Source organism: Macaca mulatta, chromosome 10 (genome assembly GCF_049350105.2).
Source record: "Macaca mulatta isolate MMU2019108-1 chromosome 10, T2T-MMU8v2.0, whole genome shotgun sequence".
NCBI classification, from domain to species: domain Eukaryota; kingdom Metazoa; phylum Chordata; class Mammalia; order Primates; family Cercopithecidae; genus Macaca; species Macaca mulatta.
Genome location: NC_133415.1, coordinates 114,093,933 through 114,121,385, shown reverse-complemented (window position 1 = coordinate 114,121,385; position 27,453 = coordinate 114,093,933). Strand labels below are relative to the sequence as shown.

At 50.8% G+C, this 27,453-nt stretch overlaps 1 protein-coding gene across 1 annotated transcript in view; it reads right to left on the bottom strand.

Annotated features, from left to right (window-relative positions):
* CDH4 (cadherin 4) overlaps nt 1–27,453 on the bottom strand; it is a 687,081-nt gene that overhangs the window by 619,430 nt on the left and 40,198 nt on the right. The window lies entirely within an intron of this gene.

Genomic DNA, 27,453 nt, shown 5'->3' with positions numbered 1-27,453 from the left:
GTGCCCTTATTGGGTACAAATTAGATGAGTTCATACCAGACTAAGGTGAGTCCTAACCCCATGACTGCTGTCCTTACAAGAAGAGGGGAATGTGGACACAGAAGAGACTCAGACACACCAGGAGGAGGCCATGTGATGAGCCAGGCAGATGCTGGAGCATCTGAGCCCGCAGCCAAGGTCTGCCAGCAGTCACCAGGAGCTGGCCAAGGTCAGGAAAGGTCCTCGCCTAGAGCTACCAGAGGGAGCATGGCTCTCTGACACTTTGACTTCAGAGTTCTGGCTTCCAGAACTGAAAGAGAAAAAGAGATCTGTTGTTTTAAGTCCCCCAATTTGGGAATTTTTTTAATGGCAGCCCCAGGGCACTAATGCATCCATTTCAATTTAATATTCAAACTCCTCCAGGAAGGCTTCCTGGACTGTACCACATAAGAAGCCCCTGCTCAGGTTCACACTATGCCCAGCGTCCCTGGCCCTCTGCAAATCTGTCTCCCACAGCCAGGTATGCACTTCATACCCAAAGGGTAGGACCACATTTGGACAATCTGGGTCCCTACCCCGTATCGCACACACTCCCACACCCTTGGCAGCCAGTAAGGACAGATAAATGGATTTTTATACAAAAGTAAATGGCATAATTGCTGTGTCAAGTTCTAGCTTGTTAGAAACCATCTTTGCTATCTCCCCTCAAATGTACCGGCACCAGAGCTAATATTTTCCCATAATTTCAGGTGCAAAGGTTTTGTCTCTGGGTAAGTCAGGACTATCATCTCCGTCCTTCCACTCTTAGGATCATACAATCTCAAGTTCATTAATTCCCCAACAGGGAGGCATTAATTGCAATAAGCCTCTTTGAAATGCTCTAAAGAGCTAAAACAAACCCATTTTGCATGTACTAAAGGTCATGGTAAGATGAGAGGCCCCTCCTCTCCAGGGAGAGCTCCTTTCAGTGTTCCTGCACAGCCACAGTCCCTGTGGCCCCAAGGTAGAAACCCAAGCATCCAGAATGAGCTCTGATTGCTTTGCTGAACTGGTGACTAAAACATACACGAAGATGCCAATCTTGGTAAATTATCACCGTCAGGGAGCAGGGGTGGGCAGGGGTTGCATGCCCCCGTACCATGACAGAATGGTGGCAGAAGCTGAGTGTCAGTGGCTCCGACTTCAGGTGGCTTAAGAATTATAGGCATCACACATTATTTTGTGTTTGGTGTATTGTTTTTTCCTGTGCAAGGATTCAGCCAACCGAATAGAACTTTCCAATCAGCCTGCACGTGAGCCATAAATGTCTGCTAGAGGTGAAACACTCACTCGATGAAGAGCTTCCCAAACCTCCCCTCCTGGCAGGCTGATGAACAAACGTGTGATGAGTTCACGCAGAGGCCAAGACGAGGGGACAGGGGCTGACCTGCCACCCACTCGGGACACTGGGCTGCCCTGCAGCTAGTGGCAATCACTCCTAACGAAGAGAAGTCCTCTAGGTGCACACTCCCCTAGGGAAAGCCAGCTGACTCTCAGAAGACCCCGTGCTGCAAGGGAATCTTCATGCATCCTCGCTATCCTCTTGCCACCATCATTCCTAATACTCAAATTTGGAGAGGCGAGGGGTACGTCGGGCAGCATGTCCTGGGTGGATAAGCTCAGGCCCTTGGATGCTGGCTGGAACTCTTAACTCTGCACCTGTGAAGTGACAGGGAGGGTCCCCGAACGTTCTAGAGCTCACTGTTCCTATCTGTAAAAGATAACGAGACCTCCTGACAGCCCGGATGTCAAAGGGGACTCTGGGGGTAGAGCTTGGGGCACGATGCCTGCTGCGTGAAGAGCATCCGCTACACTCTTGCAGAAACACGCTGCTGCCATCAGCGGCCTCTCTGCACGAGTCCACTGGGAACTGAACCAGGGGCCCCCACCCCAGTCTGTCACTTTCTCCTCCAGGTGTGAGTGCCCTGCTCCCTGCCATCCATCCGTTCCTTCCAGGATGCCACCCCTCAGTGGCTGCGTCTCAGCGTTGGATGAAGTGAACATATTGTGTGGCTGGCACGCAGCCTTGCCTGGAAAGGGCTCTGGGACAAAAGCTGCTCTGGGCACAGCTTCCTGCTGCCTCAGCACACCCCAGGATCCCAAATGCTGCAGTGACAGCCACTGCGCACACCAGGACCCAGGAGGGACTCAGGCACCAAGGAAGGGACTCATCCTGGGCTGTAAAGGGAGACAGAGAATCCTGACTTCCTTCTCCCTTCATGCCAGTCTGGGCAGGAAAGGGGAGGAGGCTCAGATACTGCAGGAGCCAGGTCTCCGCTCAGTTCAGCTGCAGGTGTGGGCTGCGGATCCTGATGCCTGCACCTCCCAGCTGCTGCAGGAGAGACGGAGCCTGGTGCACCCACAGAGCCAGGCGAAGCCAAAGGTGCAGAATAAGCAGCCTCCCGTCTCCTGTGTGTGGGGGGGTTGGAGGGAACGGGGGACAGTCGAATGAGGAATGTTAGGTCCCAACCACAGGCCAGCAGAGTGCAAAGCACACAGAAGGCACCAACCCCATTGCACTGAATGAATAAATAACCATCCCCGAAGCGAGTACAAGGACCCGGAACAGCTGCTGGACCCAAATGCTGGGGTTCGTATCCTGGCTGGACCTCTGACCAACCACGTAACCTCAAGCATGGGGTTTCATGTTCAACGTCACCTTCCTGAGCCTCAGTTTCCCCACCTGTAAAATGGGGATAATAATGCAGCTCCTTGTTATATTATTATATACATTTATTATTATAATACATGTTATAATATATTATTCTTATATGCTATATTATTTTAAGACCATTATGCTTATTTTAAGACTGCAGAGAGGACTGAGTTAAGGAACATGAGGTGAGCGTCTTTGGCAGCTACTGGGCAAGCGGTCAGTGCTGACACCTGTTAACATCATGGAAACTAAGTCATCTGTGGATCACAGCATCATCTGACGTGCATGGCGCACGGCATCTCCCAGGCCTGTGCTGAGAAGCACCAGCTCTGCAGGCTACTCCAGGGAGGCAGCTCTGCCATCAAATAGTGGCAATGGCTGAATTCAACAAAGCTGGAAGTCGTCTGCTCACTGCATGTCTTCGTGGAAGGTGTCAGCACATACATCAAGTACCCAAGTACCCAAAGGAGATGAGGCCACGTGCTGTCTTCCAAACACACTGACCAGTGCAAAAAATCCTTATATTGTCTCTCACACACACACGCAATGTGTAATGTTTTAAGGAGAAACTTAACAACATCAGCATTCCAAGGCCCATATTTTTTCAGACATCAAAATTTTTTAAAAATTTCCAGCAAAAAAGCAAACATAATCCAGGCTTTTTTGTTAAGAGTAACCCCGCCTCTGGAATTAGCAGAACCGGCCTCACCTCCTCCCTCTGCCCTCCTAAGGTGAAACCTACTCTCCCCTAGATCAATGAGAAGACTCTATTCATTTCCCAGGAAATTAACTGTTCTAATTTGCAGAGTTAAATAAACGCCAGAGCTCTCTGACCTCAATCAACGACTAATGAGACCCACAGAGCCCTCTTTCTCTTCCTCTCTCTCTCGCACGCTCTCGAGGTGGAAATGTGCGGTGTGGCTGACCACAGGCAGGACTATGTAGGTCAACGCCGCCTCACAGAGGACCCATGTGTCAGGGGACCCTGGGGGAGGACCCGGGGGTTTAAAAGTCTGGAGCAGCTGGACACAGCCAGCCTGGAGGAGAGACCTGGGACACTTCCCCACAGCAGGGGCAGAAAGAGGAGCTCCCCTGACTCCCGCTTAGGCCTGGAGCCTGTGCAACCCACCCTGCCCACATGCTGTCTTCACACCACAGCCCTACACACCCCTCCAGCCACCCAACTGTGTCCCCACACTCCCTCCCAGCAAGGACCTCTGCACACGCTGCTCCCTTTGCCCAGACCCCTTTCCTGCCTCTTCATCTGCTTGGCTCCTGTTCATCTTCCAGGTCTCGCTAAAGCCAGGCTTCCTCGACCTCAGTAGTGCTGACCCCTGCGGCTGGAGGGTTCTCTGCTGGGAGGCAGTCCTGGGTAGGGCATCCCTGCCTCCACCTCCCAGATGCAAACAGCACCCCCATCCCCTACTCACAAACATCAATGTCTCCAGATATTGCCAAGTGCTCTCTGGGGGCAGAACTGCCCCAGTGGAGACCCTCTGGCTGAAGTAGCATGTTTCATGGTAGTGGCTGAGCCCACCAGGTCACCGCTCCCTGTGGAGGCCAACCCAGCCCCACCAACGCTCCAGTCTCACCCTCACCCGCATGGTTTTGTGGCTGATGCTCCTCTTGCCCACCAGGCTGTGAACTTCCAGGGACTAGAAAAATGATTCCCTGTGCCTAGCACTGGGTCTGACCCACGGCAGATGCTCAGAGATGCTGGTTGAATGAGCAAATGAACAACCATGACAAAAACTGAAACAAGGAACGCAGGGAGAAGACACAGTCAGCACGCATAAGACGCCCTGGGAAGAGACCCTCAGGCTCTTCCGGAAATCGACAGGCCCCGCAACATCAGCAACACAGAGGCCCAAATAAATGGAGATAGGGAGCAGTCCCACCCGGGAGATGCTGCAACAATACGAGCAACTTTGCAAAAATTATTGTGGGAAGAACATTCAACATGAGATCCTTCCTCCACCAGTTTCAAGTGCTCAACAAAATACCATTGGCTGGATGTTCTGCAGTGTATCTTCAGAACCTATTCACCTTTTTTTTGTTTGTTTGTTTTTTAGACGGAGTCTCACTCTGTCGCCCAGGCTGGAGTCCAGTGGCATAATCTCAGCTCACTGCAGCCTTTGCCTCCCAGGTTCAAGTGATTCTCCCACCTCAACCTCCTGAGTAGCTAAGGACTACAGGTGCCTGACACCATGCCCGTCTAATTTTGTTTTTTAAATAGAGATGGTGTTTCACCATGTTGGTCAGGCTGGTCTTGAACTCCTGGGCTCAAGTGATCCATCCACCTCCACCTCCCAAAGTGCTGGGATTACAGGCATGTGCTACTGTGCCAGGCCAGAACTTATTCGTCTTCTATAACTGAAACTTTATATCCTTTGAATAGTGACTTCCTATTTCCCCTCCCCCAGCCCCAAGCAACCACCTACCATATGATCCAGCAATCCCACCTCTGGGTGTTTATCCAAAAGAACTGAAATCAGATCTCAGACAGATCTCCGCATGCCCATGCTCATTGCAGCATTATTCAGCAAAGCCAAGATATGGAAACCCTGATGTGCCCACAAGACAGATGGATGAATGAGGCTGCATGTGTGGTACGCTCTTCACAGTGCAATCTAGCCCTGCTTCCCAGTACAGCATAAAAGGGAATCTTTAATTGATGAATTATCCGACCTGAGAAATGTTAGCAATCCCTGTGTGTCCTTTTGGCCCTACTCACATCACCTTCCTGAGCCTCAGTTTTCCCACCTGTAAAATGGGGATAATAATGCAGCTGCTTGTTGTATTATTCTATATTATAATATTTATTATTATAACAGGTTATATGTTATAATATATTCTTATATATTATGCTTATTGTAAGATGGCAGAGAGGGCTGAGCTAAGGAACATGAGGTGAGCGTCTTTGGCAGCTATGGAGCAAGCGGTCAGTGCTGTCACCTGTTAAGATGATGGTAACTAAGTCATCTGTTGATCCCGGCATCATGTGACATGAATGGCGCGCAGCATCTCCACATCAGTGTGTGGTGCCCGCCATGGCTCAGGCCAATGGCAGCATCACTGCGGGCAAGGAGGGGTCCCTGCCCAGCTCTCTACCACCAGCATCTGTGCAGTGGCAGGCACAGAGAGTATGACCGGGCGTTTGTGAATAAATGAATGAAAAGAAACATTACATGGGACAAGGGGCATGTTACCTCTTCAATTCAATCAGTGCATATCCAAGGATTGCCCTCTCTATGCTGAACAAGTGGTAGTAATTAATAATATAAAGCCAAAGAGCTCAACACACTTCTTGACCTCACTGAGCTTCTAATTTCCTAATCAGTGGCTATGCATTGAGCATGTACCACTGATTCCAGGCTCCTCCTGGGCACGAACCAGGCCTTCTGGACCATGGTGCCCTTTTAGAGCACGTGCCCACATCATAGCCTCCAGCAATCCCTACCTGATTCATGATCTAATAATAAAACCAAACGGATAAGGTTTCCTTAGGAGAGTCACAGTTAATCCTAAGAGATGAGGCAAGGGGTAAAGGAGAAAAAAAAAAGAACGTCAGTTCCAATCGTCATCACATGCTTAGGTTTTTGAATCATTCAAAGCAGTAAATCTTGGACAGGATCAAACAAAAACCAAGGCTGCACCCGCTGGCACTCAGTGCTGGTCAGCTGAGCACTGTGAATCCCCGGCTGGCGTCTTCTCCAAAGCAGGGGCTGCTGGGAAACTTCACTCCAGATGGAGAGGAACACACCGGAGAGTCGTCAACGCAAAGGGAACTGCTGTCTAAACTGGAGCCGCGCACTTTAACTTCTGTTAGGGCAGCGAGTTCTCCTTTCACGCATCCTGCCACCACAACAGCACAGCGTGGGGGCGCATGGGTCCCACCTCCAGGTTTTAGATGAAAAGTGTCCCCCCAGCCAAGACAGAGAGCAGAAAACCACCCCCTAGCCCTTCAGTCTCTCTGGGTCTCTTAACCTCTACCCATTTACGTTGGCTAAGAGCAAACACAGTTGGCGTTTTCCTCCAGCAAGTATGCACAACACTTCACAGCTGGAATGGCTAGATCATTCCGTTTTCCCAAATGCCATGAGGCATTAACTCCACTTTTACCCACTCTGACATGTCCCTTGAGGAAACCCATGCAAATTCACCCTTGCCGGCTGACTGGACACCCACAAATTCACACACAAAAAACCCTTCCCAGAAGTGCCCTTTGTCTAGAGCTGTGAGGTCTTGGGCATGGTGGGAAGGGGGTCCCTGCTCCCAGGGTACACTGGGCAACATCTAGAGGCGTTTTTGGTGTCGCACCTGGGGGAGGGGTGCTACCGGCCTCCAGGGGTGCCAGCCTGGGAGTCTGCCCAGCACCATGCAGTGCACGGGACGGCCCCACCACAGACTCATCCACCCACCATGCCCGTGGCATCGGGAGACCTGGTCTGGAGCAATGGTGAATGGAGGCTTTGGCGGGCATGTGAGCTGGGAGATGCAATGGGACCACGGACCTCCCATCCAATGAGGTCATGAGGTTGGGGGCTGCTAATAAACACTTCAATGCAAACAGATTTGATAGAATTTGCAGTGCAGGCACCTGGAGACTCCACGGCAAAGGCGCCTTCATTTATCCCTTGTTAGAAATAGCAGGTTATGTGCAAGACTTATCACTCCACTGCAAGGCACGTCTTTAAAGGCTGCTGCCAAACGTTCAGGTAAGGAGGCCGTGTGCACCTGAGGGACGCTGCAGGACCCACGTCCAGGGGCCTCCCTACCCGGCTCCGCATCTCAGCTGTGACTATCATGCTGTACAAATGGCTAAAACAGAAAGGGTGGCCAGTCCCCAGCTCTGGACAACGACAACTCAAAAAGAGAAACTCCCTCTCCCCTGAAAAGCAGAGGCGGCAGCTCTAACGACAGCCAAGTCCAACTTCGCTTTCATCCTTTCTCACATGGCCAGCATTTCTTCACTACCAATTAACCAATCTGTTTGATCAAACCTTCCTCCCATCAGTCAGTAACATTTTGGCCTACTAAATTAATTGTGCTGAAAAGCAACCACTTTCCCTTTAACAAGCAAAGCGATCCCTGCTTCGAGGATGCAGCAGATGGTGGATGGGAAGGGAGAGAGACAGAAACCTGATAAGAGGGAGCTGATGACTTTATTCTCCCTCCCAGCCAAAGGTTTCTTCCGTCTCTGTTGGAACAACACATTTGTTCTGCCGCCTGAACCTGATTTAGGGGGGCCAAGTGGACTTTTTCAAACTTGTTAGAGCTTCAAATTATCGACTTAGGTTAGCATGGTCTCCATCTGCGGGCCGCAGCGCCTTTTCCATCTCTGATGTTCCAGAAAATTAGATTTTCCTTGTCCTAACTTCTTCTGATGGATTGGATTTTGAAAAATGCAGATCTATCAAGAAGTCTATCCAAAATTGCCCTTGTGTTTGGGAAGAAAACTTCCACTTCTTGTTTCACAGACTGCCCTGAAACCCGCCCATCCTAACCCAAAGGAACTTGCCAACAGCACCTAGGAGGAAGAGGAGGAAGTGAATTAGGAAAATGAGTCCTGTCTTCAAAGGGAAGCTGCTAAATCCTTCCTCCCTCTGGAGAGCCCCTCAGTGCCTGCATCAGAAGCCCACCTTCCAGGGACCTATGGGAATCGCCTACGCCCTGGAAGGACTCCACCCAGGGGCAGATCACTTGAGCTCAGGAGTTTGAAAGCAGCTGGGCAACATGGTGGGACCCCATCTCTACAAATAATACAAAGAATTAGCTGGGCATGGTGGTGTGCACCTGTAGTCCTAGCTACTCAGGAGGCTGAGGTGGGAGGATTGCTTGAGACCCTGAGTTTGAGGCTGTAGTGAGCTATGATCGCACCACTGCACTCCAGGCTGGGTGACAGAGCGAGACCATGTCTTAAACAAAAAATGATAATGGAAATGTAAAAAATCATCATGTTGTATTCAATAAATAAATACAATTTTTATTTGTCAATTTGTCATGAGGCAGAGAGGAAGCCTCATGACGAACAGGTCCAGCACACTCCTCCTTTCTCCCCAACATCCTCCTGCCTGGTTCGGTGAGTTTCTTGGCATCATTCAATTCTCACTTTCTTTTTCGTTCTGCAGCTGGAGACAGAAACCTGGCGACACCGAAACCGGGCTGATGGGCTTTCACAGCTGAAAATCCATCTGAGCCTGGCTGGCTTCTGGTCTTTTTTATCAGGGCACCCCCCTGTCCCCAGGGCCAGCTTTCTCTCTTTGCTCCGAGCTTCACACTCACTGGAAGCTCAACGTCCCCCGGTTTCTCTCCTTTTGGACACCACACATCGGTCGGGCATCTTCCTGCCTCGTGCCCAGAGGAAGAGACGTTTCTTTCCCAGAAATCCAGAAAGCCATGAGCATCATCACTGGCGCCATCCGGATCACAAGCCCCACCCAACCCATTCAATCACTGCGGCCCCAGAAATGAGGTGAGCTTCAGGATGAGGCCGGGCCCCCTTGAGCCCCTATGCACCTGCGCCCAAGGAGGAGGAGTCTGGCGTGGAGCTCCCACCTGTGAGTGGAGGCGTTGATGTTCAGGCCCATCTGGGTCGAGTCATGTTTAAAACGACGGGGGTTGATAGCCAAAGTACATAAGGAATGCAAACAAATCAATAGCAAGAAAACAATGTAATTTTTAAAAAATGAGCAGAGGACCCGAACAGAAATTTCTCAACAGAGATATACAAATGGCCAACAGGTTTATGAAAAAGTGTCAATATCACGAATCACCAGGGAAATGCAACTCAAACCACAATGTGCCGTCATCGCACACTTGTGAGGACGACTATTGTCAAAACGACAAGGATAACAAGCCTCGGTGAGGACGTGGAGAAAAGGGAAACCTCCTCCTCCTCGGCTGTTGCTGGGAAGATAAATTGGGATGAGCGTTATGGAAGATGGCCTGGAGGTTCCTCAGAGCATTAAAGGTAGAACTACCACACGATCCAGAGGTCCCACCTCTGGGCATTTATCCAGAGGAAATGAAGTCAGGATCTCAAAAGGATCCCTGCAGTCCCAAGTTCATTGCAGCATTCTTCGCAACAGCCAAGATATGGAATCCACCTCAGTGTCCACTGGTGGATGAATAGACAAATGAATTGTGGTCTACACACGTACACACAAAGGACTAGTAATCCACCATAAGAAAGGAAATCCTGGCATTTGCAACAACATGGATGAACCTGGAGGACACGATGCTAAGTAAAACGAGCCAGACCTAGAAAGACAGTCACTGCAGGATCTCACTTCTACATGGAATCTGAAAACGTCAAACTCATAGAAGCAGAGAACAGAACAATGGTTGCCTGGGGCTGGGAGTGGGGAGAGGGGAGCTGTCAGTCAAAGGGGACAAAGTTTCAGTTCTAAGATGGGTGATTTCTGGGGATCTAAGGTACAGCTCAGGGACCAGGGGTAGCAACACTGTATTGTTAGTTTGAAATCTGTAAAAGGAATAGACCTGTTCTCACCTCTCACCACAAAAGGTAACGAGGTGAAGTGACGGAGATGTGAACTGACTCGATCTGGGGAATCACACGTATACAAAATCACATTGTGAGCTAGGTGCTGTGGCTCACACCTGTAATCCCAGCACTTTGGGAGGCCGAGGTACACAGATCACTTGAGCTCAGGAGTTTGAAAGCAGCCTGGGTGACATGGTGGGAGCCCATCTCTACAAAAAAAATTCAAAAATTAGCTGGGCATGGTGGTGTGCACCTGTAGCCCTAGCGACTCAGGAGGCTGAGGTGGGAGGATCGCTAGGGGCCATGAGTTTGAGGCTGTAGTGGGCTATGCTCACACCACTGCACTCCAGCCTGGGTGACCGAGTGAGACCATGTCTTAAACAAAAAATGATAATGAAAACATAAAAAATCATCACCATGTTGTATACCATAAATATATACAATTTTTATTTGTCAATTATACCTTCATAAAACCAAAAGTAACCCCAAAACACTGAACCATGACCATCCCTGAGATGTTCCCAGGGCGGACGGCGTTCACTCATCTCACGCAGGCTGCAAGCAACCGTGTCATCATGAAATCCACGCTTCTCTCCACGTGGTTCTACCAGCATATTCACACAGTGGTCCATGCACTGTGAGACATGCCTGGTGCCTGGTGGCTTCCCGACAGGGTTTGTTTAGAGGGAAAACAAAGCGTGCCAAGGACAACTCAATGGCGAACTAAAAAATGAGAGCAAAAGATGCCCTTCATTTTAAAAGATGAAGGGAGCTGTGTAGGCTTCCCAAGGAGTGCTTACACCTACTTCCCGGCCTGGCTCCAGGTGCCAGCTCCGGAACCCTCCCCGCTGCTCCTGGCTCTCCAGGCTCTTCCCTTTGCTGGTAGCTGGAGACTCACAGTGAAGCACCCTGAACCACTCAGCAGATCCCTCATCAGACACTTGGGCTAAGCCAGGCCCCATGTAGTGCACAGATTGAGAGTGGTGAAATAAATGAGATTTTAAACACGACCAGGCCTAGATGAGCCCACATGGCACAGACATGTTAGAGCAGAGCCAGCCCATTCTATGCATTTCCTCCCTGCAGTATTAGACTCGGTCTTTGGAAGGCACTGGGGGCTGCCCTGGGGCAGGGGTAGGGAAAGGCTCACTGCAACCCCACAGGAGTGAGACCCCCAGGCCCTGGAGGCAGTGAAGGGGTAGGAAAGCTTGGATCGAAGGAGGGGTCCTGCCAAGCACCCCTGCGACCCCAGGCAAGCTCGCTTCTCTGCACTGGGCAGGCAAGAGCAAGCTGAGGAAGGGTGGAAATGCAGGCTGGAGAGGAGGGAAAGCAGGCACTGTGGGTGTCCCGTCCCACAAGCTCTGGGGGGCAGAGCTGGAGCCCTGTTCTGGAAGGGGCCATCAAATGCTGCACAAAATTAATAACTACTCACATCCTTGGACATGGAATAGTTGGAAGGAGTGACGTGTGCAAAGAGGAAGGAGAACGCTGGCCAAGCCATCAGAGATGACCACAGGAGGGTCTCACAAGGTGGGCCAGGCTCTAGCGAGAAAGTCACTTCCGGCCAGGCCTCAGCAAAGAAGGGAGTGTAGGCCTGACGGTGGGGACTGCAGGGGTAAGGGGTCCCCAGCACAGACCAGCTGGAAGCTCCACCTGTGCACCAGGGGGCTGACGGCTCCTCACTCTGCCTGCCAGGCAGGGCCCATGCTCACCAAGCAGAAAGGGTACACACACTCACACGTGCACACACACATGCACACACCACTCCACACGCACCATGTCACACATATGAACACATCACAAAACGCACACATCACACACATATACACACAACACACACATGCACACACCACACACACACCGCACATATGCACACATCACAAAATGCACACATCACAAACATCACACACATGCACACACCACACACAGCCACACATCACACACATGCACATACATATACACACCACACGTGCACATCACAAATACATGCAGTCACAAACAATACCCATGCAAACACGTATATGCACAACACATGCACACCTTACACACATTCAGTCATGTAAACACACACAGCACACATGTGCACACACAATGGCCTCACAGGTGCGGGCACAGGAGGAACAGGTATGGATGCAGCGGGTTCCACAGGAGGCCAAGGTGCTGCGCCGTTGCCACCCCGCCCTGGAGCATCCCACACACTCCCACCCACTTTCAGATGTTTTGTTTTTTTAGGCTTGACCAGAACTAGAATCACTGAGTAAAACTGCAAAACCATTTCTCTGGCCCTTGAGATAGTTCGTCAATTTTTTTCAATTTCAATTTAACATTTCTTGATACAGCATATATCCAACCCATAGGTCTTGGCCAGTTTTGAGTAAACAAATTAAAAGAAAATTACACAAACACAAGCTTTGCTTAATTGGTAACACCAAAGTGGCAAGACAGTTTTCTAGTCTTTCCCTTGATTACTAGTGAGGTGTAACATGTTTTGTCTATGTTTACTAAATATCTGTAACTGCTATTCTGTAATTTTTCTGTTTTGTACTTTGGGCACTGTTTTAATTTGCATTGTTCTCACCTATCTATATTACCTCTTTATATGGAAAGGTGAGAAATTCTTCCTCATATTTGTAGAAATTATTTTCCCAATATGTTTGCCTTTTAATGTGAAAACCTTTTTTAATAAAAGATATTTATAAAATATTTATTGAGTCAGATCCATCTTTTCCTTTCTGATTTCATTACTTTTTTTTCTGTTCAGCAAGAACTTCTCCATGCCTATTCAAAGTTCAGATAAACACACATTGCTGGTGTGGATGTATGTGGGTGTGAGTGTGTATTTAATGAGCTAATTTTAAATGTTTGATCCATTTGGAATTCAACTAACTACCCATCTCACCCAGAACATCTAAGCCTGCATCACCAGAGGGTCGCTTCACTGTGTGGACCTGATGGAAATGAGGAGGACAAGGACACCCCCCCACCTCCACTGCACAGTGGGGTTCTTCCCACACTGGGGTGGGGACACCTTGGGAAGTGTTAGGGCTGACCTGTGTACCTACCAAATTCCTATTGGGAAGCCCTACCCCCCAGTACCACAGAATGTGGCTGTATTCGGAGCCAGGGCCTTGGAAGTGGTGATTAAGGTAAAATGAGGTCCTTAGGGTGGGCTCCAATCTGAGGTAACTGGTGTCCCTGTGCGAAGAGGGGGCCAGGATGCAGACACACAGAAGGACAATCATGGGGAGATTACAAAGAGGAAACAGGACCTGCAGGCCACAGAGCCAGGCCCCAGGAAAACCCAGCCCTGCCAACACCTCGATCCCAGACTTCCGGCCTCCAGAACAGTGAGGAAACGACCTCCTGCTGTTTAAGCCAGGGGTACCCAACCCCGGGGCCGCAGACCCATACCAGTGCATGGCCTGTTAGGAACCGGGCTGGACAGCAGGAGGGGAGCAGCTGGGGAGCCAGCATGGCCGCCTGAGCTCTGCCTCCTCTCAGATCAGCAGCATTAGATCCTCACAGGAGTGCAAACCCTACTGTGAACTGCTCATGGGAGGGATCCAGGGTGCACACTCCTATGAGAATCTAATTAATGCCTGATGATCTGAGCCGGAAGAGTTTCATCCGGACACCAACCCCTACCCAACCCCGGTCCGTGAAATCGTTATCCTCCATGAAACTGGTCCCTGGTGCCAAAAAGGTTGGGGTCCGCTGGTTGAAGCCACCTGGTTTGTGGTACTTAGTTATGGCAGCGTGAGCTGAGCAGGACATGGAGCCTCGCCCTCCCATCCTGGCTTGTGCAAGATGAACCCCCATCCCCCACTCTAGCAAAGACCCCCAACCAGACAGTGGGCTGAAGACACTCAGCCTACCCCCCCTCCCCCAGCTGGCTCTGGGCTGGTTCCAGGTGGCACCGTCTTGCAGTCCACATTCCCGAGGGCTTTGGAGGGGGGCAGGTGACCTAAGCCATCCAACTGGCATGAACTTTGGAATTTTACAAGGCCACCCATTTCTGTAAGTCACAGGAGAGTCGTCCTGCCAACAAAGTCACCTTGCAGGGGACAGGGGAGCAGAGAGAGCAGTGGAGAGGCCACCCTAGCCTCTGCCACACTTGGCCAGCCTCTGCCACACTTCTGCTCCATGGCCTTCTTCTCTTTAATAGATTTTTCAAATCCCTAAGGCTCCCAAGTAATGCATTCAATAGGACAAAATTGTCCTAACTCTTTCTGAAACATTGTTTAGTTCACCCCTATAGCCAGGGCCTGGCACTTGCTATGTGTTCATGAAGGATTTGTGGAATTAAAGGACAAGAGAATCTACAAATTAATCTTTATGCTGTTCAAATCTCCACTAAATAGAATAATTAAGTTCATGTGTTTCCCTGAAATAGGAATACAAAAGGTACTGACCATTTGGGGAAACATTTCAAAGTTTTGTCTATAAACCATTTCTCTTCCTAAGCTTTTCCCTCCTTTTTTCGCCTTGCTTCCAGATCGCTACTGTGTTCTCAACACCATATCCACTCCTACGTAAAATGCCTCAAATGAACGTCTAGAGGAGGAGGGGGCCCCCAGGGCATCTGGAAACTCAAGAAAGACAGCTGAGCACCTCTATACACACCTGCATGGTCATCACAGTGAGGCGCCCCCACCCATGTCTCAGTGCCACAGCCTGCACACAAGCTCCTGCTGCCCCCCTACAGGGACAGCCCCCTAGCCCCAGGACCCCAGCACGCAGCCAGCTGGCCTGAGAACCCAGCTCCAGAGAGATCACAGGATCTCCAGGGCACCAGCCGAGCTGCGCAGGGCTGGCCTCGCGCTCAGAAGCGCCCTGTGCTTGGCTCCATGCTCTGCCGTTGCCATCCTGAAACTCAGTAATTTTTAAACAAGGGGCTCCACATTTTCACTGTGTTCTGGGCCCGAAAATGTGTAGTCAGCCCTGCTCCGACTGAGGCCTGTCAGGAATGGGGAGGCCTCAGAGCACCTACGCTGGACTTCCCATCAGATCCAGGCAGGAATCAATTCTCCTGCAAACTGCAGGCTGCAAGCTCTGCTTCCCACAGCCCAGCCCTTTGATCATGGCTTAAGTAAATTCAGATGTACAGGAAGAGGGGCATGGAAGGAGCTGGAACAGGTTTCTGGCAGCAAAGTCTAACCTCCAGAAATCTTCCTGCTCAGCCTCTCCTCTGCCTGCAATCATGGAATTCAGTTTTGACGCAAGGCCTTGGGAAGGTGACTGAATAGATTCACATTAGCAAATGAAAACCACATCAGACAAGGAAACACACTAAGCATTTTGTCTGGGTGGCGCCGAACAGTAAGCCCCGGTGCTCCTCATTACCCAGCACCTCGAGGCACAGGCCATTATGCCAAGGCACAAAAACAGCAGCCATTTCAGCAGAAAAATTCTGGAGACCGCTGGCGCTGTCTGACTTTTACCAGAGTTTGCAGGTGGACAGAGATTAATTGTCAGCACAGCTTTCCTGCACAGCGCAATGAGAAGGAGGGTGTCACCGACTTCACCTCGCCCCACCTTCTCCTCCCCACAAAAGACATCAGATCCCACTAATTCAATCAGCATGAAACGAAGTCCACTGCCCAGAGCTGCGGCTCACGGCAGCTTTGTGACAGCTTTGGTTAAGTATGTGCACTCACATAGTATTTAATATTAAAGAACTCATCTGCAGAACCCTTGAAAATTACACTGCCCTGGCAGAGTACAAATGTGTCAACGTATACTACATACATTCAAAACCAAGAGGCTCACGTGGGGCCAATAAAAAGACGAAAGGAGTATTTGCATGCCCCGCCCCCCGGGCAGTGAGGTTCAGCCCCGACACACTGGGCAGTTTCACATGTGCCTTGCACTTCTATAGTGATTCTGGTCACCTCACCTTCACAGGGAGAGCTGTGTTTCAGGTCTCCATGCCTGGACTTGGCATGTGGCTGTCCAGTGGGCAGTCACCACATATGACAGCTCCTACGGTGACACTGTTAGTGACACCCAGATGTCTGTGAAGAGTACACTGGACAAATCAAGCCTGGCACATTTCCAGGCAGGATATGTGAGATCAGGCCACACTGACTTGTCGCCATGGCTGGAGCCCGGCCGGCTCCACATCGCTTACACCCTCCCACACCAGCACCTCACTCTTTTGGAAGGGAAGCAGTCCAGCCCTATAGGACACCAGCAGACAGCCAGGCTACAGGCTCAGGACACCTAGGACCCCCAGGAAAGAAAACAAAAACTCCTCTTCCTGATGTGGCTTCCTCAATATCCAGCCAATCAGCATACAAATCCCAAGAAGCCAGTAGCTACAGATTCCTGCCTGGGGCAGGTGGATGGGGCAGGGACTTCCTTGAGGTCCAGTTCACCCAGTTACGTTCAAGGTTCAGGTTATAGTGACCTTTTCCTCATTTTAATAGTGAAAAACACACCCCTAGGCAGAGACCTAGTATGCGAACGATACATGCAATGTGTGTTGGAGCATGTAGGTGCTGAGTGCCTAATGATACATGCAATGTGTGTTGGAGCATGTAGGTGCTGAGTGCCTAATGATACATGCAATGTGTGTTAGAGCATGTAGGTGCTGAGTGCCTAATGATACATGCAATGTGTGTTGGAGCATGTAGGTGCTGAGTGCCTAATGATACATGCAATGTGTGTTGGAGCATGTAGGTGCTGAGTGCCTAATGATACATGCAATGTGTGTTGGAGCATGTAGGTGCTGAGTGCCTAATGATACATGCAATGTGTGTTGGAGCATGTAGGTGCTGAGTGCCTAATGATACATGCAATGCGTGTTGGAGCATGTAGGTGCTGAGTGCCTAATGATACATGCAATGCGTGTTGGAGCATGTAGATGCTGAGTGCCTAATGATACATGCAATGCGTGTTGGAGCATGTAGATGCTGAGTGCCTAATGATACATGCAATGCGTGTTGGAGCATGTAGGTGCTGAGTGCCTAATGATACATGCAGTGCATGTTGCAGCATGCAGGTGCTGAGTGCCTAATGATACATGGAACGTATGTTGGAGCATGTAGATGCTGAGTGTAATGATACATGCAATGCGTGTTGGAGCATGTAGGTGCTGAGTGCCTAATGATACATGCAGTGCATGTTGCAGCATGCAGGTGCTGAGTGCCTAATGATACATGCAGTGCATGTTGCAGCATGCAGGTGCTGAGTGCCTAATGATACATGGAACGTATGTTGGAGCATGTAGATGCTGAGTGCCTAATGATACATGCAATGCGTGTTGGAGCATGTAGGTGCTGAGTGCCTAATGATACATGCAATGTGTGTTGGAGCATGTAGGTGCTGAGCGCAAGCTCCAACTGCAGATCTGCCTTTGCATCCCTGACCTCACCAGTATTTCATGAATATTCATGTACGGCTCCCATAAAAGGAATTCCTCCTAAGGCAGCAGCTGCTGCCTCCCTCTGAGCCACCACTCTGTCTCTCGGCGTGGACTTCTGCTTTGCAACAAACTTCTTTGCTTACTCTTACTATGGACTGGCTCTCAAATTCTTTTGTGCGGCGAAGTTAAGAACCTGAACTAGCCCACCCACCGACAACATAGCCACCCCAAGGAGGAGACGAGAAGGCCTGCCCGACCAGGACACAGACGGCTCTCCAAACACGGCTCGGGAAAGAAGCCAGGCAAAGGCGAAGTGGGGCTCTGTTGACACCAAGTTTGAAATCAGGCAAAGCCAAGCTGTAGATCTGCAGTGGATCCGGGTGGAAGGGTGGGAGGACCAGGGAGAGTGGGCCGTACTCTACTGCTTGACAGGCCGGTGCTGGCCCCAAAGGTGTGTTCGGTTTGAGATAATTCACCAACTGGCCACTCACAACTTGGGTGCTCTTGTGTATACAACAACGAAAAGTTTGTAAAAACTTAACGGCGGCTGGGCACAGTGGCTCAGGCCTGTAATCCCAGCACTTTGGGAGGCTGAGGCAGGTGGATCACAAGGTCAGGAGTATAAGACCAACCTGGCCAAGATGGCAAAACTCCGTCTCTACTAAAAATACAAAAAAATTAGCCAGGCATAGTGGCTGGTGCCTGTAATCCCAGCTACTTAGGAGGCTGAGGCAGAGAATTGCTTGAACCTGGGAGGCGGAAGTTGCAGTGAGCCAAGATTGTGCCACTGCACTCCAGCCTGGGTGACAGAGCGAGACTCTGTCTCAAAAAAAAAAAAAAAAAAGAAAAGAAAAAATTTAATGGCATCACTCAATAGCAAATCAGCCATTGCTTGCAGAGTAAATTGCATTTTTAAAGGAACCTAGAATGTTTTACCTCTAATATTCTGATGTAATTTCTTCAGTCCAGATTCACAATCACCTAATCATGCTTTCCAGCGACCTTTGGAAGACTTAAAATCAACCGATGAGAAGAAACCCTAAGCAAGGAAGAAGAGATGGACAGAAGCCTTCGAACTTTTCAAGAGCATGATGGCCAGGATCTGAAACCCACAGCCTGCTCCCATCTTGAACTCTGAACTATACTCGAGGGTCTGGCTGTGCCGCAAGAATATTAAAAGGCCTAGAGAAAAGGTCAACGGAAGGGGTGCTATTGGCAGAAGGTTTACAAAGTCCAAGAGCACCCAGGGACTACGTATTTATCACCCCTATCAGATCAATCTGTGGGCCAATCTTCACTCTGGAAGCCAAATATACGGACACAGATCATATTTTCAGTTACCTCTGAACTCCCACAGATCTCCTGGTGAGCCATTTGCCAAATCCACTTGTGATGTGGCAACATCTTTTATTATTTATTTCTGTCATTTTCAAGTGAAAATGACAAGCGCCAGATTAAGGTGGCTCCCTTTAATCTTGATGTTAACCCAGTCACTTAGATGCACGTGAGCAGTGAGCCAGACGACATCTGAAAATGCGCACACTCGTGGCCACCAAAGCCCTGGGAAGCTCTGAGACCAAGGGGACGAGAGAAGTTTATGAACCAAGAGCAAGAGAGTTGAAAAGAATCAAGGGAGTTTTATTTTCAATAACTTAGGAATTGGCCCAAGAACTTGGAATGTCGTGAGGACCTCAGGCTGTTCAAAGTCTTGCTACAAAAGTGTGGTTCCCACACCAGCAGAAAAAGCGTCGGAAATGCAGACTCTGAGGCCCCGCCTCCCCCGGGAGTGGGAATCCGCATTCAGCAGGATTTCCAGGGGTTTGCAGCACACTGATCACTAGAGGCCTGAAGACTGTAAGGTCGCTGCACAAGATACGGCAGGTGCACAGACCCTGCATCTCACAAGCTGCGCTGGATGGAAGGTTTCCTTCCCCTCTTCCCCCAGACAAAGAAAAACAAAAATCACAAAACAAAAAGGCAAGTTTATAGATCCACCGAAACACACACTTACGGATGGTCAGGCTCAATATCAGATGATGCTGAAAAATACTCCCCACACACAAGACAGGCACAGAGCACACACCACACACACACACACACACTGCATGCAAAAGACACACAACACACTGCACACACAAGACACACAACACACTGCACATACACATATAACACACACATACAACACACATGCTGCATGCTCAACACAGGCAACACACTGTACACACACACAGCACATGCACAGAACACACAAACACGTACACTGCATGCACTACACACGCAACATACTGCACACACATCCCGCATACAGCACATGCACAGTGTGCACACACACACAACCGACATACTGCATGAATACACGACACACTGCACACACACATTCACACACAACACATGTACAGAACACATACACGACACACACTGCACACACCCACCCACACACAACACACACACAGAGCAGACACACACATACATACAACACACACACTGCATGCGCAATACACAGGACACACTGTACACACATCCCCACACACAATATGTGCATTGCACACACACACAACCCCACACATACAACATGCACACTGCACACACAACACAGAGCACACTGCACACACACAGGCTCTAGTACATACATAGTCTAGAAATACATCATGTCTAGTTGCTCCTGGACTTTATAAACCTCCCGCCAACAGCATCCCTTCTGTTGTCCTTTTCTCTAGGCGTCTTAATATTCTTATGGCACAGCCAGGCCCTCTAGTACAATTCAGAGTTCAAAGCACACAAAACACACAGCATAGTCACCATATACAATACAACAAACACAGCACATGCACACACATGCATGCACGCACAACACAACCACAGGTGCCCTGTCCTCCAGGCACTCATCGTTTAGACAGAAGCCAACCATGCAGACCATTATGAAGCAAAACTATGTAATATGAAATAATAAAACTAGGATGCAGAAAACCAGTTTCGGAATAATGTAAAATAACAAAAACTGGCCACTTCAGTGATTACCTAGGAAGTCACTCCTATAACAACCACACCAAAGAGCAGGGGGTGGGGACGGTGGGGGGGACTGTCCACTATCTTCAATCCGAAATGCTGACTGCTGAGAACTGCGTCCAGAGGATGGGCAGGGAAAGACCTAAAACCAGGATTCGCCTTCACAGAAGCCTGGGGCTGCGAAGGCACTTTCCTGATCTGCAGCTGAGGAAGGAGTGCCTGGCCTTCTTCCCAGGCCACAGGACACGGGTTCCTTGAGGGTCCCATAGAACTGGGGACATCACCAGCGCCCCCCCAAAAAAGAGTGTGAAATGAGGCCACCGGCTGGAGCCTATCCCTATGGCCGTGTTAACCTTCCAAAGAGCAGCCCCAGGTCAGCTCCGTTCCGAAGCAGCCTCTCTGTTACTTAAGAGGAGGTGCACGTGCTGCCTAAGTTAACAAAACAGGATGGCACTGTGCCCATCGGACCTCCTGGGACCCAGGCTCCTGCTGAAGGCTCGCTCTCCAGCTCGCCCCACTGGACTTCCATGGGCTCCTCCCACTGATGCCTCCGTGTCCAGGGCCTGGGGGTAGGCACGGAGGCACAGCGATGCTCTGAATATCTCAGCACAGCTCCTACCTCCTCCTCCCTGCTCCCCTGAAAAGAGCTACAGGGAAATTAAGCAATGGCACTGGAGGTGAGAATGTAGAGAGAAGAGGACTTCAAGAGGGCTGGCACCGGAGAGAGCAGACACCCCCTAAATCACAAGGCGACTGGTTGGGGGCCCACCTGGATCCCTGTCCTGCTGCTGCAGCCTTGCTGGAAACCCAGGAGGAGCAGGAGGGTGAGGATGAGGCAGAAAAGGGGAAGGGGGCAGCCAGAGAAGCTGGAGAAAATGGCAAGGGCAAGGCCAGACGGGGCAGAGTGTGGATACGGTGGTGCCTCAAGCCCCTTGCTGTACCTCACCCCTGCCCTGGCTCTTGTGGAGGACTCGTGGCCTTGACCAGCACCAGGACACACACCTGGACTGGCAGCAGGAAGATCACCTCAGCAGCAGCTCATGGCTAATGTCACCCTCCTTGAGCCAGGCTGGTGACACATGCACCATCTCGCCCATCCTCACAAGAGCACCTGGGTACCACGCTGCACCCTTGTTTCACAGCTGAGAGAACAGGTGCAGGATGGGGAGCCACGTGCTCTGGGTCTCAGGGTGCATCCGCTTCCTACTGTCACCGTAACAAGCCACCACGAACCCCACGGCTTAATGTGAACACTTACTGTCTTGCAGGTCTGGAGGTCAGAAGTCCGATGTGGTTTCCCTGGGCCAAGAGCCAAGTGTCAGCCATGCTGGGGAGGCTCCAGGAGAGAGTCCTTCCTCGTGCAGCCTCCGGAGGCGCCTACGTTCTAGGCTCACGGCCTGTTTCACATCACTCCGACTTCTGCTTCCCTCCTCCCATTTTCTCCTCCCAACCTTGACCCTCCGGCCTCCCTTTTGGAAGGGACCTTGGGGTTCTATGGGGCCAACCAGGATAACCTCCCATCTCGGTGTCCTTCACTGTCATCACATCTACAGAGTCCCTTTTGCAGGGCAAGGTGAGACATTCAGAGGTGGAGAGATTAGGACCGGGGCATCTTTGGGGGTCCCTGTTCCACCTCCCATGCTCAGGAAACCAAAACAGGTGTGACTCACACAGACCCAAACGCTGCAGCCATCCCTCCGGGCCATGCAGCACATGGCGGGCACCGACCAGTCTTAAGATGACTTGAGGGATGGTGGGAGGGGCAACAATGCCAACTCCCTGCCCCCGCCAACCTCAGTCAGACCCTGCCATTCTCCTATGAAGAACGACGTTTGTGACAACAGACCCCCCCAACCCAGGCCAAGGAAACATACACAGGAAACATCTCGGATGCTTTTGCTTTTCACCGATCATCTGAAGTCAGGCGTTAAGCTTGTTCATCACTTTGGCTGGTTTAATTTTAGGAAGACCTGCTTGCAAAGTCTTGAAAACGCATAATGAATTGGCAGACAGCAAACACATCTGCCCCACACTGAAGGTACGGACTGCACACACAGAAACGGGACAAGGTCCCCGGTGGCTAAGAAGATGTCCAAAAAAGCTCCCTGGTCCTAACACGGAAACCGGCCCTGCGGGGAGGGCTCAGACTGTGAGCTGCAGGTCACCGCCCAGAGCTCGGCCTCCTAAATTCTCTCTCCCCACAAAAGGGGCACCGTTTGTGGTGGAGTCTCCTTACTTTGTCAATCGGATCTGACTTGCAAATTAAAATAATCTGCTTTTACCTTTGCATTAGCCTTTAAATACTTAAGTTTTAATTATATATAAGTCTACCTGGAGACGTTTTGGGCAACTTCCAATATTGTCAGTCAGCAACGGAGTACGGCGTAAAAGCGCATGTAATTTCCAAACCCCCGGTTGTTAATGAAATCCCAAACATTCAGATTTTAATTGAACTAGATAAAGATTAAGAAGCTTAGCAGCAGCTGGCATTACGAATTAGTTCTCAGCAGAGTTTTATGTTGTACTCTAAATCATGGCTTTTGTAATCACCCTCAATTGTCCTTTATCTTGCCAATGCAGATTCGATTCTCAGGGACCATCAGGCTTCCTGTCTCCCCACTGCCTGAAATATTTTGATGTGTAAAGTCTTAATAGTAATTTTAATAATATTATGATCTATGCATATGATGTATATTCAATAAATCTTTACACTAATTAGAAGAAAAGTCGGCGCTTTCATGAGACCTATTTTTAAAGCTGAGTTTTATGGCCTGAGAATAATCGCCTGAAACAACTTAAAACGCAGCAAAAACTCTCTGGAGGTCGTATGACCAAGGCAAGGGGCCTCGTGAAGCAGCAAGAGTGCAACAGACAGGTCTGCCCCAAACGTCAGCAAAATGCACATGCCCAGGCCGGTGAGTACCAGCAGCTGCCCATTTAAATAAAGGGGCAATGTGTTTTCAAACATGGCTGCGGTTTTCCCAAATGGCCAACATACGGGCAGGGCACCACCACTGGTACCGCTGACAGAATGTAAAGGCCCCAGCACTGTGTCCCCTTGGTTCCTGCATGACACAGCAGCCCTGAGGCATTTACCGGATCCACTGTGGAGACAGGCGGGCTCAGCTCGGCTCCTTCACTATCCAGTGGCCACGGCAACCACCTTGCTAAAATGAGCCTTGGTCCTTCCATCTGTGAAGTGGGCTGAGAGCCATGGCTTTTGGCGCCTTCAAGGAGACACTGCAGGTGGGGAGTTGGGTGCAGCCCTGGCACACGGCGTGGGAAGAGTCGTGAGCTTTGAAGTTAATGGGATTAACCATGAGGCGAGTCCACGGCTGCCCAGCAGCTCATGCGAGGAGGCAGGAGGGCCCTGCTGCCAGCTGCAGGGTCCGGGAAAGAGAGGCAGCTGCCCATGGTTGGTGCTCCAGGCTTTGTACAGCTTGAACTGCTCCAAAAGGAAGGGCAAAGAGGAGGAGGTGGGTTTGTTTCCCGGGGTCCCTACCTCCTGGAGGCCCTGCCAAGAAGCCGATGTTTTTCCACCTAAACAGCCAGTTGTCCTAAGAGTAGAAGAGACTGCCTCGCCCCTGACAGGGGACCCATGAGTGTCCTGGAAAAAAGGGACATCCTACCCAGAGGACAGCCGGAAGGCCGGGTGTGGGGGCCAGGGGTCCTGCGTGGGGAGAACAGGGCAGGAGGAACACTGGACAGCGGGACAGAGGGACGGAGGGGACACAGACCTGGGAGACGAATCCAAAGGGCCAGTGCAGGCCAGGCCGAGGGAACAAAGACAGCAGCGAGGAGGAGACCCCGGCAGGGCAGATGGGGGACAAGCAAGGGCTGCGGCCACAGCCAGGCGAGCCCTGCACCCAGGGAGAGCTGGCACTGCCCTCTTCATTCAGAAGCTGCCCAGCTGCAGAGAGAGTGCCCTGTGCTGGGGCCCAGCAGCAGCCCACGCAGCCGAGACTCCCGGGTTCCTAGGAGCAGCTGAGGGCTCGGCGTCTCCACACACGCTGTTCCCTCTCCCAGAACATGCTGCCCTGGGGTCCTCGTGTGGCCCTTCTCCTGCTCATTTTTCAAGTGTTGCCTTAATATCCCTTTACCTGCCGATTGCCCAGCCTCAGACCCAAGCATCCCTGGCACCTGACCCCACTGCCTGGCTGTGGCACACCCGCCTCTCCCCTGGGATCTCACCACCTGCTTTAGCTGTCCACCCGCCCTCCCCGTGCCACCGTAAGCTCCAAGCAGGCTGGATGTCTCTGTTTTTACACCAGTACATGGCCAGTCAGTGTGCAGAAGAGTTGCTGTGTGTTTGCTGGATAAATAAATACCACAGGATTCCCTAAAAAGCCATTTTCAGTAGTGTCCCTTGTGAGATCCAGCCCCAAACCCGGTCACCCCTCTGCACATCATTTCAAATGGACACACCAGCAAAGCCTCTAATCCCAGACACCTGCCGTAAGCGTCATGCCCCTGGGGAAGATGCTGGCGGCTTTTATGGCTTCAGTTATGGCTTATAGTTTAGGGCCCAAACACTTTTATAGGCTGTGTTTTTTGGCGTTAGTTCTCCTCCTCATCTGCATCTGGATGACGGTTTTATGACCTCACAGCAGAACAGTGTAAAAGGCCTGAGGGATGACAGCCCTGCCTGCAGGGAGGCCTTTCAAGGGTAAGGCATTGGGTTCCAGGGTCCTGATACTAACCCCAGCATTTCTGGAAGGAATAGCTCCTCCATCCACGAGGCAAGCTTGGAACAGAGAACTTTCACCCCCGCAGGAGGAACCTCCTTCTCAAAAAAGTCATTTCTGGAAGTTACTAAGAAGTCAGGTTACCAAGAAACATCTAAATCTTTTTCTTCCAGCATATTTACTTTCTGGGCTTTTCTTTTTTTTTTGTTTGAGACGGAGTCTCGCTCTGTCGCCCAGGCTGGAGTGCAGTGGCCGGATCTCAGCTCACTGCAAGCTCCGCCTCCCGGGTTTACGCCGTTCTCCTGCCTCAGCCTCCCGAGTAGCTGGGACTACAGGCGCCCGCCACCTCGCCCGGCTAGGTTTTTGTATTTTTTAGTAGAGACGGGGTTTCACCGGGTTAGCCAGGATGATCTCGATCTCCTGACCTCGTGATCCGCCCGACTCGACCTCCCAAAGTGCTGGGATTACAGGCTTGAGCCACCGTGCCCGGCCTCTGGGCTTTTCAAAATTGCCATTTTCCTCAATGTGTCAGTTTCCTGTGGCTGCGGTAACGAAGTATCACAAACCTGGAGGCTTAAAGCCACATAATGGATTCTCTCTGTTCTGGAATGGAGCCCAGGAGTTCGACAGAGATCGGGGTGTCTGCAGGGCTGTGCTCCCGCTGGGACCTGCTGGGAGGAGCCCTCGGCCGCCTGGGGCTGTGGCAGTCCCTGGGGCCCCTGTCTGCGGATGTATCACCTCCCACCTCTGCTCCATGATGAACCAATAAGTGAGGTTCTCCCTGGGACCTCTGTCTAACACTGGATTCAGTTTCCTCTTCTTTTCTTATAAGAGCACAGGTCATCGGATTTAGGGCCCACCCTCATCCACTCTGACTGCCTCTTAACTTGATTCCATCTACCAAAAAAAAATTTTTTTTCCAGGTAAGATCACAGGTTCTTATCTGCACAGGTTCTGGAGTTGGGATTCGGCATAGCATTTTGAGAGATTCAGTTCAACCCATAAAGCTCAGTGATCTTCTGACTCAAAATACTGGTGCCAGGGTCCCAACTTTGCTGTTTTCAGAAATGAACTCTGTTCTTTTAGAGCACTTTTAGTTCCTGAGGTTGGCAAACCATTTTGTTTACCGCACACACAGGCACACCAGCGCACTTGCTTTTGTGGTTACCATGAAAAAAAAAAGGACTCTCACCAGCGATACATTTCAGACCCCTTCGCAGCTTAACTTGGAAATGACTTTCTTCAGTCTGTGTTCTTTTAAGTTTATTTTTCTTTTTTTTTTTTTTTTTCCTGGCAAGAGAAAAGGGTGATGATTATAGTAGAATTAGAAGGAACGGTAGGTGCCAGAAGTCTCAGAGTGTGTCTCAGAAAAAAAGTGTTATTGTTCAAAGAAAAAGTGGTAACCACAGAAAAACACAGAGTCCCAGGGCCTCAGAGGACCTGCAGCCCCCGCAGACGGGGTGTGTGGTTGTGCACACAGCGTTCCTGAGGACCTGACGGGACGTGGCCCAGCAGAACCTTCCAGAAATCCAATCCAGGAGAGAGGAAAGTGAGGAAGTGTGGGAGGAAGGGGCGTGGGAGAGAAGTGAGCCAGACTTCCTGCTGAGTGGTGGGTCCTCAGCCCTTGGAGGGGCCTGCTGATTGTCTAGGAGAGCGGATCAGTGAAGCCTGTGCACTTCCTTCTAATCCCCGAGAATTACACACACTCAACTTAAGTGATCTCCCTGATGGTGCAGAGGGCTGGGATGCTCATAGTGGTCAGGACCGAGTCATTGCGCTGGTGTCCATGGTCAGGCAGCCGCGGACACAGGCCAGAGACCCGGCTCCCTGCCAGGTCAGCTCTGACGCCCAATCACATTCTTCACTTACTCCAAGCACCAGCAACGGCCGCCCCAGTGAATGCCAAAGTTGCTGGACCCGTCCGCACAAAGGCCACCTCATGATAGCCAAAGCCTTCCTCAGGTGCCTGCGTGGGCCTCCCTGACATGGGATAACGGGTCCCAGAGCTGACCTGAAACCCCAAAACCCAAAAGAAGGGTGAGGCATTTTGTGGCGGCACAGACACCTCCACGGCCACAGGCGAGCTCCGGCCGATTATCATTCGCTCCACAGCGCCCTAATATATTCACTCTGGTTTCCCCACGGATTCCTGAAAAGTTCAGCCAAGGGTGCCCGCTCATTAGATGAAAGGAACGCGCTAAGACAATGGGAAGCC